The following is a 16357-nucleotide window of genomic DNA, read 5'->3' as shown; positions in this document are numbered from 1 at the left end:
AGGTGAACAGACTTTTTAGAGCCACCGAAGTGAGCACAGTCCTGCCAACACCTGTGCTCGTAGTCCATGAGACTCAGCTCGGATTTCTTTCTTTTCTTTTTTTTTTTTTTTTAAAGATTTTATACAGAGAAAGGCAGAGACATAGGCAGAGGGAGAAGCAGGCTCCCTGCGGGGAACCTAGTGGGGGAACTCGATCCCAGGACCCCGGGATCACACCCTGAGCCAAAGGCAGACGCTCAACCACTGAGCCACCCAGGCACCCCTCAGCTTGGATTTCTGCCCCTCAGAACTGATAGTGCATTTTTATTGTTTCTGTTACCACATTTATAGTAATTTGTTACAGCAGCAATAGGAAACTACAACAGACCAGAAAATTATAAAAACCAAAATAGTCACCATTTCCTGATGGACCCCTGTCTGCTAGGAACTGTGCCAAGAACCTTACAAATATAATGTCGTTTCCTCCTAACCCTACTGCTATGAGACGAGGTATCCTCCTGGTTTCATAGGCTTGAAGCAGTGGTGCTCTGGGCGGGTCTGGTCAGTAGACATGCTGAAGGTCACATACATACCTGGCAGGTGTCCACCTGGATTTGACCCCAGGCCCACCAGGCCCTCCCAGATGTTCTAACCACTTCACACAACTGCCTCTTTAGGGAGTCCTCAGGACAGAGGTTTTTCTATGCCTGGCTCTGGGCCCTTATCCTGGTGTCATCTTTTTAAATGAGCCTCTAGTCATTAAAAATGCAAGCACATGGGATGCCTGGGTGGCTCAGTCAGTTGAGTGTCCCACTCTTGATTTCAACTTGGGTCCTGATGTCAGGGTCCTGAGATACAGCCTGGAGTCCAGCTCAGCGCTCAGCGGGGAGTCTACTTCTCTCCCTCTGCTCCTCCCCCCTGCTCAAGCCTGTGTGCATACATGCACTCTCTTTCTGTGAGCCTCTCAAATCTTTTTTAAAAATAAAAATGCAAGGACTAGAACCTTGGGGAACCATGCAAAACAATTTTCATAAAGAGAGGAAGGGGAGCACCTGGGTGGCTCAGTCCGTTAATTACACATCTGACTTTGGCTCAGGTCAAGATCTCAGGGACCTGGGATGGAGCCCTGTGTCAGGATCTCTGCTCAGCAGGGAGTCTGCTCCTCCCCCAATGTATGCACTCTCTTTCTCTCTCTCCCTCTCTCTGGTTCAAATAAACAAGTAAAAGCTTTAAAAAGAGAGAGAGGGCAGCCCCAGTGGCGCAGGGGTTTGGCACCGCCTGCAGCCTGGGGTGTGATCCTGGAGACCTGGGATCCAGTCCCACATTGGGCTCCCTGCATGGAGCCTGCTTCTCCCTCTGTCTATGTCTCTGCCTCTCTCTCTCTCTGTGTGTGTCTATGAATAAATAAATAAAATCTTTAAAAATAAATAAAAATAAAAAGAGAGAAAGAGAGAAATGGGGGATATTTTATGACTCCTCTCCCCTCATCCCAGACTTTTGGCACCTAGACACTGCAGGTGGGCTTGCTCTCACGGTTTTTCCCATCACTGGTCTCAGACCTCAAGGAAAAAGGCCTTTTCTTATGCAGAACTGAGCCAGTTTATCGTGGCCTCCTTGAGGGTTTGGACCAGAGGTGTTCATTTCTTAAATTCTGATCTCCTGTAAACTTGTGTTGTTGGCCAGGGGAGGAACCCACAGTTTCAAGACCCTGGGTAAGGACCTCCCTTTAGTGATCCAAGAAATCCAGGGGTCCCCAGCATCTGCAGGGATTCTGCAGTCATTGAAAAGTTCCCTTTCCTGGTCCTGGCTAACCACTCTGTGGTCCCTGAGGCATTGCTGGAGTTCCTCTACCCAGAGCTTGGGGGTTGACAGGCTTCCATGGCTAGGCCATAATTTAAGAAGTCCCCCCAGTTCTTCCTCCCTCCCTACTCACTGTCTCCCCTCTGTGTCTGCCCCGCACTGTGAGTTCCTAATGCCTCACCAGTAAGGCAAGGGGGAATTTTTCCTTCTTTTACTCTTAATCCCACTTCATGCCATCTCAAGGTGTCTGCATTTGAACTCCATTTCCCCTACAGTCATGTGCTGGGAGTGAGAGAATGTAGATCAGCACTGCCCAATATAAGAGCCACCAATGAAATGTGGCCATTGAAATGTAAAATGAACAAAAATTAAAAGCAGGGTTTCTTAGTCACACTAGTCACACATTTCAAGTGCTCTCAAGCCCCATGTGGTTCGTGGCTACCCCACCAGGCAGTGTAGACAGGACATCTCCATCATTGTAGAAGGTGCTTTTGACAGCACTTTATAGAAACCACCCTGTTGTGGCAGCCCTGGAGTGAAGGGAAGAGGCGGGGTTGGCTGAAAGGAGACCCTTGTTCCCATCCTCACTCCCACACAAGTCCCTTAGCTCTCTGAGGTTTGGGGGTTTGTCTCTATAACATAAAGACGGTACTCACAGGGGTCCCCCAGGACGGTTGTGAGGAATACACGAGGTGAAGGTGGTGGAAGTGGTGGTAAAGTACCAAGCAAAGATAGATACTCTTGAGGATTCCTCCGTCCTGCAAACCACTCAGCAAGCTGGACTATCTCTGTGCAACTCTCTCTCTCTCTTTTTTTTTAAAGAATTAATTAATTAATTAATTAATTTGAGTGTGAGTCGGGGGAGGGGCAGAGGGAGAAAGGGAATCCCAAGCAGACTTTGTGCTGAGTGTGGAGCCCAACGCAGGCTTGATCATAAAACCCTGAGATCATGACGTGAGCTGAAATCAAGAGTCAGATGCTGGGACGCCTGGGTGGCTCAGTGGTTGGGCATCGGCCTTCGGCTCAGGACATGACCCTGGGATCCCAGGATCAAGTCCCACATTGGGCTCCCCGCAGGGAACCTGCTTCTCCCTCTGCCTGTGTCTCTGCCTCTCTGTGTGTCTCTCATGAATAAATAAATAAAATCTTAAAAAAAAAAAAAAAGGAGTCAGATGCTTAGCTGACTGAGCCACCCAGGCACATCTCTCTTTTCTCTTTATTAATTAATTAACTAGTAATTAAGCCCTCTTCTAAAAAAAATTAAGCCCTCTTCTTTGCTGACAACATAGAGTAACCACATATACTAGAAGTGCAATTGTAGATTCAAGCAGTGATGCACTAGGGAATGGAGTTGGGATGTGGGGCGTGGGGTGGGGAGGTGAGTTAGAATAGGACATGCAGGGGAGGGAGGAGAGAACTGAGAATACAGATAAATTCACCATAAGGTCCTAGGTGGTTGCACATTCTAGTGGTAGTTAGCACCAAGCTTCCTAGCAGCCTAAGTGGAGTGAACTCTCTCTTGCTTCCCCTTCCCTTCTGACTTTGCCCAGACTGTTTTGCCTTGATCTTTCTTTCCTTGCTTGGGTTGACCAGCTGGTCTCTCACTCTCCTCCATCTCTTCCTCTGTCTTTCCTATCTTTCCTTCCCTCTTTTGACAGCCTGTTACACCTACTAGAGCCCCTGAGCATTGTGTTAGGTCTGCATTTAAGGCTTCTGCTCCTCTTCTGGGGACAAGACAGTGCCTCTAGCACAGCACCCAACATCCATGATCCTCTCTGCATCTCCTTTGTATCCCTCTTCCCATTCTCTCCTGCTGTGGACAGCGAAGGGAGACAAAGTAGGAGAGAGTGAGAGTCCCATTCATTTTAAAGCTCATAAAAGGAGCCTTAGAGGCAAATCTCTATTTCCGTGGTAACAGGGTAGTAATTACTGCATTGGCTTTTCCCAAAGGCCTCTTTGCTGCTGGTGCCACTGGCTTCCTTTTTAAGTAAGAGCTGCTGCTTGTGGAATGGGTGGGCAGGGGCCACCTGTGCTGAGCAGAAGGGTGGTGCTGACAGGAAGCAAACCATCTGCACTTTAAGCCACAAAGGAATTCTCCCAGAGGGATTGTACAGAGAAGAGAATGAATAGTCTGTGGGGTAGCATTTCACATACATGCGGTGTTTTCACTTAAAAAAAAAAAAAGGGCAGTATAGTGGCCCCATGAGAATTGTTTACTCTTTACTCCCAGCGTTGCCCAACTTTGTAAGCATGTTCCAGGTTACACTGGGCAGAAGCACAGCTGACTGTGCATGTGTGTACGTTGGGGTGGGGAGCATGGCCATTCTCCCCAAGTATGTTTCCCCAAACTGGTACCTTTCAGTATTTGTTTACAGGTAATCTGTAGACCTGGTGGTCGTTCCAAGTATGAGAAGACCTCTAGAAGCATAGGAAAGCAAGAATGGGAGGTCAAAGAGAAAAGCCAAAATGGGGCACCTTCTACTGTGCTTACTCCCTTAGCAACCCAGAGCTTAGGCCCACATCCCTAAGTCAGAATCTGGCTACATCTGTGCCCTGCAACAGAAAATGGCATCGTGTGTTTTAATCCAGGTACTTGAGCAAGTCTGTGCCTTAGTCAGCCTAGGATCGTTTGTGCTGTGTAACAAGCAACTCCAGTCTGGTCGTTGCTGCTCAGTAGGAGGCGATGTTGTACATGACTGTCACTCTGGGGCCCAGGGTGCCAGAGCACTAATCATTTCAAGCACTGGCAAACCATGGCAAGAAGGAGAGTGTGGTGAGCCATACACTATCTCTTAAAGCTTCTGCCCAGAAATGGCCTGTGGTAACTTGCACTGGTTTGTTGTTGGCCCCAGATGTCACAAGGCTACACTTAAATTCAGAGGTGGATAAAAGCTGAGTGAAGTAAGTCAATCAAAGAAGGACAAACAGTGTATGTTCTCATTCATTTGGGGAATATAAATAATAGTGAAAGGGAATATAAGGGAAGGGAGAAGAAATGTGTGGGAAATATCAGAAAGGGAGACAGAACATAAAGACTCCTAACTCTGGGAAATGAACTAGGGGTGGTGGAAGGGGAGGGGGGTGGGGGGGTGGGGTGAATGGGTGACAGGCACTGAGGGGGGCACTTGACGGGATGAGCACTGGGTGTTATTCTGTATGTTGGTAAATTGAACACCAATAAAAAATAAATTTATTAAAAAAAAGGTGGATAAAAGCACAATTCTATGTGCTTATGAGAACAGAAGACATGGTGAATGGTACTGGTGACCATCATTGTTTTATTACATGTAAGTAACAGTCCTAGCTCAGTACTACCCCCTCCTCATTATTTAACCAGTTCTGTATCATGCAGTTCATTATATATATATGTTTTTTAAGATTTTATTTATTTATTTATTCATGATAGACATAGAGAGAGCGGCAGAGACACAGGCAGAGGGAGAAGCAGGCTCCATGCCAGAAGCCTGATGCGGGACTCTATCCCATAACTCCAGGATCACACCCTGGGTCAAAGGCAGGCGCTAAACCGCTGAGCCACCCAGGGATCCCCTCATGATATATTTTATACCTATGCATTGCCAGGCAGTGTGCCACCCAGTACTACCCATGGCATTCAGTAGCTCCTCTCTGGGAAGAGTGAGCACGTAGATGAGGTGTATGATGATGGAACTGGTTAAGGCAACCAATGCTATGGGTCAGTTGCATTTCCAGTTTTAGGATATGTGCTGCCATAGTGAGGACTCAGTTGCATCTCAACAGAGTATTTGGACTGTGTTTTGATATGTGACAGCTTATAGAGAATGCCAGTGATTATTTAATATTAACTGAGCACCTACTGTGTACCAGGCCCTGGGGGTTCAAGATGAGTAGGACATGGTCTACCGCTCCCTGCCCTCAAGAAGCTTGTGATCAAGTAGAGGGGTGAGAAGCCAAAAAAGGGCAGCCTGGGTGGCTTAACGGTTTAGCGCCGCCTTTAGCCCAGGGCGTGATCCTGGAGACCTGAGATCGAGTCCCACATCAGGCTCCCTGCATGGAGCCTGTTTCTCCCTCTGCCTATGTCTCTGTGCACCCTCCCCCCTCTCTCATGAATAAATAAATAAAATCTAAAAAAAAGAAAAGAAAAAGAAGCCAAATAAGCCATCACAGCTAACTGTGCCAAGTGCCAGCAGTATGGGAGCAGGAAGGACCAGGAATATTCCTGGGGGCTACACGTCATCCTAAACTTGTTATCATAATAAAACACTGGAGGAGGTTTCTTTTCTTGCTGGTGTTGATTTGGAAGATCCTAAGTGTCAAGAGAGGCCCGCTTATCTCATCATCTGTTTGAGATTTCTTTTTTGGCTTGTTTCCTTTAATGTCCCTTGTCATTTTTGAAGAGCAACCTAGCCTTGACTTCTGTTACTGAAATGCAAGAGCTGATTTCAATAAGCCCTGTGGATAGGCTGTCCTTACATTCACTTGTGAAATGTCCCTGATTATGATGTGAACTTTACTCTGGTCACGCTGGACGGCTGTGCCAGCTCAGAATTTTTACCCAAGGTTACCTTGCATGTAAATGTGTTTTTTCCAGGCTGCCTCTCCCAAGCCAGGCCTAGTTGAGTAGATCTTACAGAGCAAAGTTGGGGGGCGGGAGGGAGGAGACCGTCAGAGTCCCCATTTGTAATCCTCTTCCTTTGCCAGAGGAAACTGAGGCTCAGGGAAATCGTTAGTGACCCAGTGACCACTCTGTCCTCCAAGCTTTAGGGAACAGGTTCATCTCAGTGGGAGTTTGGGAAGGATGAACTGGAGAGTAACTCTACTGAAAGCACATTATCTGTTTGATGATGTTGATGAACGGAGCCCATGCAGGAAGGGAAGGAGTGCTCTAGGAACCAGAAGACCTCATCCTAGATGTGGCTCTGCCACCTCTGAACATCTTGCGCAAGATGCTTCTCCTACGCACCCATGGTTCTTTGTGTGCCTTCAGACCGGCTGATCCTAAGGTCCCCAGGCTCCTGTGAGTCACTGTTCATGTTTATCACTTGAAGGGCAGGGTTAACAGAATGACTCATGAGTGTAGCTCATCTGCACAGGCAGGGACCCCAGGAACTTTTCATCTCGGGTAGTCATGATGACAGGTGTCATCGTGTGGTGGTATGTCAATGAAGAGTGTGGCTCTTGCCTGAGGCCTCTGGTGTGTGCAGACCCAGTGGGCTGTGGGCCACCCCTCCGCCCCCACTTCTGCTAGCAGACCTCTTCCAGAGAAGAGAAAGCCTCAAGGCGTCTGTCTTCACCACACTTCAAAGCTAAGCCTCTACTAAGCTGCCACGCACTTTACTTCGAGGAATGAGAGAGGAGGGTGGTTGTTGCCGATGGCAGATACAGAGGAATGCCCAAAGTTGATGGCCAGAATGAAATCTTCCAGAGGGGGCGGGGGGGGGGGAGTATGGGGTGGCCAGAGCTGTGGATGAGAGTTGTGGGGCCGTGGACCTTTCTGGCACTTTGGAGGAATTCTGCTGTCGTATGCTGCAATGGATTTTGCTCTAACTTGGAGCATCCCCAAAATCATATTAGGAGTTGAAGCTTAGGGGATTGTGGTCTTATTTTCTTTGAGATAAAATCCCAAGTGACTGATTAAGTAGTGAATTGTATTTGGTTGGGTGGGTGTTTTGACTTAGGATTTAATTTGTCTTGGATGTACGTTGTTCCCTAAATCAGCACAAAGAGTGGGAGCTGCCCGTCCAGAGTGGGGGCAGTCAGCCTTGGGATCGGGCGGTGTCGGGGACTTGGAGTGACTTCCCTGTACTGTGATTGTTCATCCAGTTGGCAGGCTCCGCGATGTACGCCAGAGTCCCAGAGAGCCGAGCAGCACTTGGAGTGGGTTCCCACGAGAAAACTGGGTTTTACATAAGGGAACAGGCTCCAAAAGGTGACATTCCTTCGCCATAGTCCCAGGGCTATTAGGGGCAACTTTGGGATCTGAATTCAGGTCTCTCCCGGCACAAAGCCTTTGCTTTCAGTCATCGTGTTTGCCTCTTCCTCTGTTCAAAGGCCGGGTTTCCAGCCCTCCAGAGGTGAACCTCCCTTGGAGCTACATGAGCAATCGCTGGGCATCTTCTCGGTGCCTAGCACCAGTCCAGGTACTTGCACAGGTGGCAGCCTCTGGGCTGCTGACCTGAAAGACCATCTTTTTCCCAGGTCTTGTTTTCCCCCATCGGACAGCGCAGCAAGAGGAACACCCAGAGTGCAGCTCGGCGTCAGGCCAGGCTCTGCAACTGCTGAGGGAGCTCTGTCCCTTGCTTGGGAGGATTTTAGGGATGCCAAAACGTCCAGCAGAGCCCTCAGAGTTGCCTTTGTCGCAGCGATCACACCTGGACCTGCAGGGTCTGCCTTGAGCCGCAGACCCCTGTGGCTTTGTTGTGTCTCTACTGCGGGGAGAGGAGGCTGGCTTTGTCTGCTCCGAGGCAGCCCTTGTCCACTGTGCGCTTTGATTTATCTCCCTAATTAATCTGTGATGCTCGGCACTGTAAAATTGCCTGACAGGAGATCTGAAGGGAGACTGACATTTTGAGGGATGTTGCAAGATTGCGCGGAGGAGATTAAAGGGGGCTGAGGGAAATGAGGTGGTTGCATGGCTCGGTGGGCATGGACCCCCGTCTTTCCTTCAGCTTACCCTGAGTGTGACTCAGTGGCGACTTGGGGCTTGAAAAACAGTCCCCTCTGGCCTCTGCTTTGGGCTCTCATGACATGCTTGCTGTAGATGAGCAAGCAATAGATGAAGATGTGCAGCAGGGCCACAGGGCATGTGGGTTGCAATGGGTCTGTTGTGTTGCCTTTTGCAGGGTGCTCAAGTGGACTAGGGGCCAGTACTGGGGCCCCTCTGGTGTCCTCCGGTCTGCCAGAGCTGGCTCCGCTGCCTGAGTGCCGTGGGGGCAGAGGAGGGTGGACTTGTACTGTAGGAGTTGCTGTGGGGAGAAGGGATCCATTTCTCCACAGTCAGCGTGGAAACAACCCACAGGAGCTCTGGGTATACCTGGGAGGGAGGTTCCTTGGGAGTCTGCGCAGTTTGCAGTCTGTGCTCTGAGTCTCATTAGCAGCAACAGCCCCCACTCACCGAGCACCTGCTGTGTTCCAGGTTTTCTCTCAGATGGTTTCTGTATTTGCTTTAACATCCCAAGGGACCCAACAGGACAGGAGTCATCCTTATTTCACAGCTGAGGAGTCTGGGTCAGCGAGCATACGTGACTTGCCCAGGGACACACAGGCAGTCTTGAATTCCAACCCAGGCCTGTCTGACTTCAAAGCCAATATTCTCTCCAGGGCATCATGATGTCTGTCTCTAAAATGAGGTGGGTGTGGGGGCGTGCCAATGACAATTAGTCCAAGAATATAGCTCTCTCTTGGAATAATCAGGAATAACCTCTGAGGGCTGGCCTGGTGGCTCAGCTGGTTAAGCATCTAACTCTAGATTTCACCTTAGGTCATGATCTAAGGTTGTGAGATCGAGCCCCATGTCAGGCTCTATGCTGGGCATGGAGCGTGCTTAAGATTCTCTCCCTCCACCCCTCCCTCTCCCTCTCCCTCTCCCCTTCTACCTTCCCCTCCTCCTCCTCTTAAAAAAAAAAAAAAGAAAGAAAGAAAAAGAGAAAGAATAACCTCCAGGTTTCTACACAATTAACCTCCACTCATGCTCCAAGACTGGCTCCAACCTTCCCTGGGCTGCCGTCTCCCCTCCTCCCATCACCCCAAACAGGTCCCTTTGGGTGTCTCTCATACCCTTGGGTTCTCCCCCTCACCTCTAGTAGCATGAAACATGCCTTTGCAATGTGGTCTCCCCTGGGGCACCTGGCTGGCTCAGTCAGTAGAGCATGTGACTCTTGATCTTGGGGTCGAGCCCCATGGTGGGTATAGAGCTTACTTAAAAAATATATGCTTTGTGGAGTGTGGTTTCCCCTGCCAAATTAAGAGAGAGGAACCAGGGGCACCTGCGTGGCTCAGCAGTTGAACATCTACCTTCGGCTCAGGGTGTGATCCTGGGGCCCTAGGACGGAATCCTGCATTGGGTTCCCTGTGAGGAGCCTGCTTCTCCCTCTACCTGTGTCTCTGCCTCTCTCTGTGTGTCTCTCATGAATAAATAAATAAAATATTTTTTTTAAAAGATTATCCTAAGGATCATTAATAAGACTTACTGAATATTTAAACGCCTTCTCCTTTTCCATCTCATCCATTGGCAAATCTTGGGCATAGTCCCTCCAAATGCTCTCAAATCTCTCTCTCTCTCCCTTTCTCCCTCTCTTTCTCTCCCTCTCCTTCTCTCCCTCTCCATCCCCCCCACCCATCTACTATCCCATGGGTCCAGGCTGCCCTTATCTCTCATTGAGCTCCCACCGTGGCCTCTTGACTGGGTTTGTTGTCTTCTCTGTGGCCTCCATGTAGTACATTCTCTAGCCACTGGGATCTTCTTAACACATATGTCAGATCCCCTCTGCCCCCTCCCTAAAACTTAGCCTCAGTGGACTCCTACTGCACAGAGAATAAAACCCAGACTCCTGGGCAGCCTGGGTGGCTCAGCGGTTTAGCACCTGCCTTCAGCCCAGGGCCTGATCCTGGAGACCCAGGATCAAGTCCCATGTCAGGCTCCCTGCATGGAGCCTGCTTCTCCCTCTGCCTGTGTCTCTGCCTCTAGTGCTCTGTGTCTCTCATGAATAAATAAATAAAATCTTAAAAAAAAAAAAAAAAAAAAAAAAAACCCAGACTCCTTACTATGGCCTCCAAATAGGACATGTTCTAGCTCCTGCCCATCTCTCTGGCCTCACCTGCTCCCACTTTCCCCTCCCTCATTCATACCTCCATCCAGTTCCTTGAATTTGCCAAACCCTTTGCATAGGCGGTTCCCTCCCTCTGGCCTGTGCTTCCCACCCCTCTTCCTTCGCCTCTACTAAGGCTGACTCATCATCGGATCCTTCAGGTCTCAACTCACACATCACCCTCCTTACAGAGGTGCTGTCCCTGACCACTCGATCTCACAAAGGTCTCCGCTGTTAGTGTCTTTTAGGGCATTCAGTGTGTTTCACATCCCGTATTTTTATTTGTATATTATGACTCCCCATATGACCATAAGCATTAGTAAAACAAACTTCTTTTGGCAAGGGCATCTCCTTCCTAGCACGGTGCCTGGCTCAGAGGGCTGCTCATTACATGTGCTATGTATGAGTGGGCGAATGACTGTCCAGCTCTCAGGCTAATATGCAAGATATTTAAAACCATGTGATACAGGCATCCTCTAACCAGAATAAGGCACTGACTGACCAACCAGACCAAGGCACTGGCCAATCAGGCCTTAGCAGTAGCAAACAACTCATGATGGCACAAAATTAGCCTTGGGGCTCTCTGGCTTATGGTGAACCCTCCCACTGAGTCCTCATCCAGGCCTCAGAATAAGTTAACTGTGGCCCCAGCCAGCCTTCAAAAACTGGGTTTGTTGGTATCCAGCAGCTTCTCCTGCGGGAGACTGAATGGTTTGACCTGGTCTACTACCTTTTTAGGAAAAATGATCTCAAACCTTTGACCCCCTGACATGTTTAGATTCCAGCTTTTCCACATCTCAGCTGCGTGACTTCCCAGCTACATGAGAGGTTAGTTAACTCAGCCATCCTAAGCCTCTGTGACCTCATCTGAAAAATAAAAAATAATGAGCCCACTTCATGGAACTGTTGAAGCATGAATGGGGGTAATGCAGGGACAGTGTCACATAGTGGCTGGGCCCAGTCCGCACCCTCGATGGATGACAGCAAGCTTTATGTAGCAAGGAATTCGAACGCCAGTTGCTCAGGTGAGGAAAGGGAGTCACAGAAAGGTACACGTGCCTAAATTGGGGAGCCAGGATGGAAGTAGGAATCCTTGCAGCCCCAGGTCCAGCACCACGGCCATCAGCCCCTCTATCCCTCAGTGTACCCTTGTCTTTATAATTCTGCTCCTCTATCCCTCAGTGCCAGCAGCCCCTCTATCCCTCAATGTACCCTTGTCTTTATGATTCTGCTCATTCAGCTCTGGTCCCCCTGCTTCTCCTGTACTTGGGATGCTCTGTCAGGAGAAAAAGCAGAAGATGCCATCTAAGGCCTGAGACCCCAATGGGTACGTGGCAGGAGCCAAAGTAGCACACCGCATCCTGGCAGGAAGTCCCAGTCTTTGGAACCAGCAGACTAACCACCATGTAACAACATCAGAGGTGCAAACCTGTAAAAATCCCCAGCAAAGCTCTTGAAACAGAACATGAAAGGATTTATGACCCTGTGGATTTGAACATCTCTCTGAGCCAAGCTATAATTCCCGCTCGCTTTTGGAAGTAAAGATCAGAGCCATAATTTGAGGAGGGCCTTGGATCCTGCTCTGATTATGTTTCAAGACACATGCTGTGGGATGATGAAGCTGTTGTGGGAGGGTCTGGGGTACTGAGCTGGGCAGGGGGTATGTTGGGGAGGGGGGAAGAGAGTCAAGTAGGGTGTCTAGCCGTGGCAATTAAATGCCCTTGCTTCTCACTTTAAACAGAGGCCCGAGGTAGCCTCCCAGAGGGCTGTGCTCTTAATGATCTGGAATAAAGGGGTAGAGAGCACAGCCAGCAAGCTGGTGGGGCTAATGCAGCCCTGGCCTTGAATGTCCCGGCAGGAAGTCTGTAGCAGAGCTCCTGTGTCCACAAGCAGCACTTGTCATGCTAATGACTCAGCCACTCTGGTGCCACTGAGGTCAGCTTCCAGATTGCAGATTTGAACTCCACCAAAGTGGAAGCCAGAGTGCTGGGACTCTTTCTCTGTCCCTCATCACCAAACCTCCCCCCACCACACACACACACATTTCCTGGCATCTTCTCATGTGCTGTGAATCCTGGCACGGTCCATCTGCTCTGGGCCACTGTCCTCTTACTTGGCACATCGTCCCCAGCATAGACACAGCGATCTGACTGTGTGCATCACTTGGCTGCTTAAAATCCTCTGTGGCCCCACATCACAGACAGGACAGAGTGCCAGCCTCCAGAGATCCACCCAGCCTTGGCCCTTGCTGCCACCCCAGCCTCACTGCCCACGTCATAATCCACAGCACCAGACTCTTAGCGCTCGCCAGCATACTCCATGGTGTTTTAAGTCTCTGCCCATGGAATGCCCTCTCCTGACCCTACTTTGCCAGACTGACACATAGGCTTCTATCTGCATTCACTTCTGAAGACCCCCAGCTGGGCCTCTCAGACTTAATAAGTTTCCTTCCTTGGTGCTCCCAAAGGACCTCATGCAATCCTTTAACTTCTAACAAAATCTTGACTTTTTTTTTTTCTATTTTTCTCTACAGTAAGCTTGAAAGCAGGGATTATCTTATTTATCTCTGGGTTTTAGGACCTGATAATACAATGTCCAGCATGTAGTAGTCCATGGTCAATACTTGTTGAGCTGAACCCCAGTTTTGACCAGATGAGCCATGTTTCCCCAGCTTTTTCATTACGAACACCCTTGTATTTCTCATCTTAGCACTGGTTGGCACAGAGATCTTCATGAGGATCAGACGCAAGTCTGACAAGACGACTTGGGTGTGGCTGGCCTGCCCAGCTGGCACGGCACTTGCCAAAAACTGTGTATGGGGTGCTGTGCTAGTGCTGTAGGGACACCGAGATCTGGAGCAGAGCCTTCTTTAAAGATACCAACCTTTTCCCTTGTCTCAAAGACCAGGTCATGGGCAGCTGAGGGAGTGTGTAGTGCCAACAGTGGAATATCGGTGCTTTTTGGTTCAGAGTTCAGAACGAGAGCACTACAGCAAAGGGCAGACGGAAAAGGATTCCTGGAGGAGGGAACTTCTAGGTGCATCTTGGAAAACAGCTGGGCTTTGTGAGTGTTGAGGAGAAAGAGCAATCCAGGTTTGGCAGGGAGAGAAGTGGGACACGGAGAAGGAGGAATGCCTAGGAATTTCATCTCTGGGAGACGAAGTCCCATCTCTGAAAGCTGACTGTTTTCCCAGGCTGGCGGGTGCTTCAGTCTGACACTTAAAGGCCTGGTAGCCGTGTCCCACTGCACCCTTCCGGAGTACCTCCCCCAGCTCCCGGCTGCATCAGGGGTCATGCCTGTGTCCTTCAAGAGAAGCCTCCTGAAAACAGATACTGAGGGACTGAAGCAAATAGCTGACTTATTTGTAGATGTTCTGCGGCTCACGGTGTCAGAGCTGGCCACCTCCTAATGATTAAACACTACACAAACACCCAAGGACCAGGGTGTCCCACCATAAATGGGTCGTAAACCAGGGTGGGAGCAGCTGTCCTGTGAGCTGGGAGGAAGTGAGGGTGGAGAAATGCTTTCTGCCCTAAGCAACAAATCCTCTAGCAGGCACCGAAAGAACAGATCCAGACCTTTATGCAACTAGGAGGGAGGTCAGGGAGGAAAGAGTTGGGGTTCTGAGGTCATAGAGAGTGGAAAAAAACGACTGCCTTCCTCCCATCCCCTATGCCAGGTGCTTGAAATATGCAGTGCCTTAGTATCCACCAGAGCCTGGTAGATTTGAGCTTATAGTTGGGTAAATAGAACTAGTAATTGATGGGCCTCGATTCAAACAAGATCTGTATTGCTGCTCCATTTCATCTGCATACCCATCTATGAGGGGAAAGCTGTCACCACCATCCTCAAGTTAGATGATGTAACTGATTCAGACTACGTCATTTGTCTGGAGTCCCACAGTAAGCAGGACTAGGACCCAGTTGTCTGACCCCCTAACAGAAGCTTCTGCATTGTCTCCAATGATTCCTCTTTGCCCTGGGCCATCCCCAGGGTCAGGCGACTCCAAGTACAAGATGTGGGACATTGTCTTTCCTACTCTATCTTTTTTTTTTTTTTTATGATAGTCACAGAGAGAGAGAGAGAGAGAGAGGCAGAGACACAGGCAGAGGGAGAAGCAGGCTCCATGCACCGGGAGCCCGACGTGGGAATCGATCCCCGGTCTCCAGGATCGCGCTCTGGGCCAAAGGCAGGCGCTAAACCACTGTGCCACCCAGGGATCCCTTTCCTACTCTATCTATAACCACTTCCTCCGTCTTTAAGCTAACTGCACTTAAGTCCAACTGGTAGAAGAATCACACCTGCTTCTGCCTGTTGCCTCCAAGAAGGAGGCCACCAGGCCCTACAGGTAGGAAAGGTGAGGGGTTCATGTCTACCTACCAGCCCATTTCTTTTCCTGATGGCTTAGAAGGGCTAGACCTGGGGCTCCTGGGTGGCTCAGTTGGTTGAGCATCTGACTCTTGGTTTCAGCTCAGGCTGTGATCTCAGGGTCCTGGGATTTGGCTCCATGTTGGGCTCTGCACTCAGCAGGGAGTTTGCTTCTACTCCTCTTCTGCCCCTCCCCCTGCTCGTGTAGTCTCTCTCTCTCTCTAAAATAAATAAAATCTTGGGATCCCTGGGTGGCTCAGCAGTTGAGCACCTGCCTTCAGCTCAGGGTGTGATCCTGGGGTCCTGGGATCGTGTCCCACATTGGGCTCCCTGCATGGAGCCTGCTTCTCCCTCTGCCTGTGTCTCTGCCTCTGTGTGTGTGTGTGTGTGTCTCATGAATAAATAAAATCTTTTAAAATTAAAAAAAAAAAAAAGCACCTGGAATTCTATCTAGTGTAAGTGAGTTGGCAACTTTGCTTGTTGGCAAACCCCAGGAATCCTTGAGACTTGGTTCTGAAACACCAGGGCTCTTTGAAGTGCAATGGTGGAGACACCTGTTGGCCATCCAGAAGCTCACCTGGAATTCCCAGTTGCTCTTGTTCCCGTGCTGGCCCTACAGTCTCCTCCATGGCACCTGGAAAGGCTGAATTAGTACCCTCTGTGTTACGTGTCAAAGGGGGAGCCTACCAGGCTGAAATGTTCTGAAGAAGTACCTTGAGTTTCAGAATCTGTGTTTCTAGTGTAATTCACACTTTTTTGGTGCTTTAGTTTCTCCTTCTGTGAAATGGGCACAGAAGTCCTGGCCTTTCCCCTCCCATGAAGCTTGCTGCACCCCTAGGAGACAGGCAGCATTGCAAATGCAGGGTCCTGGCCAGACCACCCTCCTGCCCCTGAGGAAATGGTGAGACGTAATGGAACACAGAGCCCTGGGCTTCAATGCTGGGCCGTTTTGATGTTCTAATCAGGTTACAGTTAATTCTTTCAGAACCTCCTTCCCTGACAAGCTAGGCCTTGCTGTTCTCCCAAATTCCCTCTCCGTGCAACGTGATGGGGTGCTGAAGGAAGGTAGCTGCTGGATCCGCTGAGTTGCTTTTCAAATTCCAAGCATTAGCCCCAGTCCCAGCTGGTACTGGTGGTGACCCTTGTTCCAGAAGCTACCAGATGGGCTTTGGGGAGTCAGGGTTTTTTTGTTTTTGTTTTTTTTAAGATTTTATTTATTCATTCGAGAGGCAGGGAGAGAGAGAGAGAGAGAGAGAGAGAGAGAGAGGCAGAGACACAGGCAGAGGGAGAAGCAGGCTCCATGCAGGGAGCCGATGCAGGACTCGATCCTGGGTCCCCAGGATCACTCCCTGGGCCGAAGGCGGTGCTAAACCGCTGAGCCACCCGGGCTGTCAGAGTCTGAGTTTTTCATCTGCCTTTCTTTT

General features: G+C 49.6%; 1 protein-coding gene and 1 long non-coding RNA gene across 8 annotated transcripts in view; one reads left to right on the top strand and one right to left on the bottom strand.

Moving 5' to 3' along the window:
- Nucleotides 1-16357, top strand: part of NAV2 (neuron navigator 2) — a 726136-nt gene that overhangs the window by 601048 nt on the left and 108731 nt on the right. The window lies entirely within an intron of this gene.
- The window catches only part of LOC144294540 (uncharacterized), a 38770-nt gene that overhangs the window by 2350 nt on the left and 20063 nt on the right, over nt 1-16357 (bottom strand). The gene's annotated exons all lie outside the window — the stretch shown is intronic.

The sequence above is a fragment of the Canis aureus genome, chromosome 23 (assembly GCF_053574225.1).
Source record: "Canis aureus isolate CA01 chromosome 23, VMU_Caureus_v.1.0, whole genome shotgun sequence".
Classification (NCBI taxonomy): domain Eukaryota; kingdom Metazoa; phylum Chordata; class Mammalia; order Carnivora; family Canidae; genus Canis; species Canis aureus.
Note: the sequence above shows the minus strand (reverse complement) of the source record. Positions and strands in the feature narration are given on the sequence as shown.